The sequence below is a fragment of the Marmota flaviventris genome, chromosome 6 (assembly GCF_047511675.1).
Source record: "Marmota flaviventris isolate mMarFla1 chromosome 6, mMarFla1.hap1, whole genome shotgun sequence".
Taxonomy (NCBI): Eukaryota; Metazoa; Chordata; class Mammalia; order Rodentia; family Sciuridae; genus Marmota; species Marmota flaviventris.
This window is the reverse complement of record NC_092503.1, coordinates 158163001-158164272: the sequence shown is the minus strand read 5'-3', so window position 1 is coordinate 158164272 and position 1272 is coordinate 158163001. Positions and strand designations below refer to the sequence as shown.

The 1272-nt window shown below is 49.6% G+C and overlaps 1 pseudogene; it reads left to right on the top strand.

Annotated features, from left to right (window-relative positions):
* Positions 1-310: 310 nt before the first annotated feature.
* Positions 311-1272, top strand: LOC114102598 (transcriptional adapter 1-like; annotated as a pseudogene).

Genomic DNA, 1272 nt, shown 5'->3' with positions numbered 1-1272 from the left:
TCATTTTGCCAAAATGGATCAAGGGACACTTCTATTCATCCGAGAACAAACACACCATCTGTGTGACAGAAATTATCTAAGAATTTTTAAAAAGAATTTAATGCTTTTATTTCTTAGGTGAGCAGGTGTTAGGTGCCAGGGGGCAATTTGACTCTTCTTTTTGCTCTTCTATAATCACCTTTACAGGGTACTGTGGATAATGATTTGAAGAAGGCCTCTGCTCCCATAGCAATAGGGGTGTGTGGCAGTAACACCCCTCAACAGCATTAAAAATCATGGTAGAGGGCTGTGCCATCCCTGACGCTGGGTCATGGCAACCTCTACCAGCTGGCTGGAGGCCACCAAGAAGCAGCCGAGTGGCTCTAGGGGGACAACGTTCAGCAGAACTAGGATAACTTAAAGTTGTGGGCCAAGCAGCAGATCAGCAAGGAAGAATGTGACTGTGAAGCGCATCAACTTTCTGCATAGGATAATGTGCATCCTGGCCACGAGTTTCTCCTGCCATTCTCACTAGCCATCAGACCTGGGTTTCCATGCGAGAGGGTGCTGGGTCTTTGCACTGGACAGGTGGTTCTGCAGCCAAACCTGGGAAACCAAGGGCAGTTTAAAGCTTTCTTCTGTTCGTCAGCAGTTCATGGTGGATTACAGCCCCAGAATCCCCTCTCTGGAGCACAGCAATTCGTGGCAAAGGATCCTCAAGATGCCAACAACTTGAAACTTTGTTCCCACCCATAGTCAGCTCCAAGGAGGATGACAGAGGCCATCTATAGGCATGGGCTGCAGGACACGGCACAGGACACCATTTCAGCTGTGGTCTACATAGTGGAGAGCCAACTTGGAGACTGTCATCAGTGGTATCCTCAAGGAAAGGCCTTTGGTGGCAAGATGGACATTTTAAATATGCCTTCAGCAGTAATGACCCCACAGCCTTGTCTGAAGAACAATGTGGTGGCTTGCAATACTATAATCTAAAGTCCTCCAGCTGCATCTGCCCCCTGTGGGGGTCAGAACCTGGCTGTGCACCTCCTCGGTGCTGTGGGAACGGCAAGCCTAGCCCCTGGTGGCCTGCTTCAGGGATGCTCTGCATGCGCCTTACCTCCAGTGAACATGAATGACCTCCTTGAGACCTTGCAGGCACACGGGGAAGTCATGCCCACACGTGCTGTGCACGCCCTCAACATTGAAAGAATCATCATGAATCTGCATAAGTTGCTGCAGCAAGAAGAATCCCATGACCAGCTCTTGGAAGCCAAAGAGGAGGTTTTGCTCTGA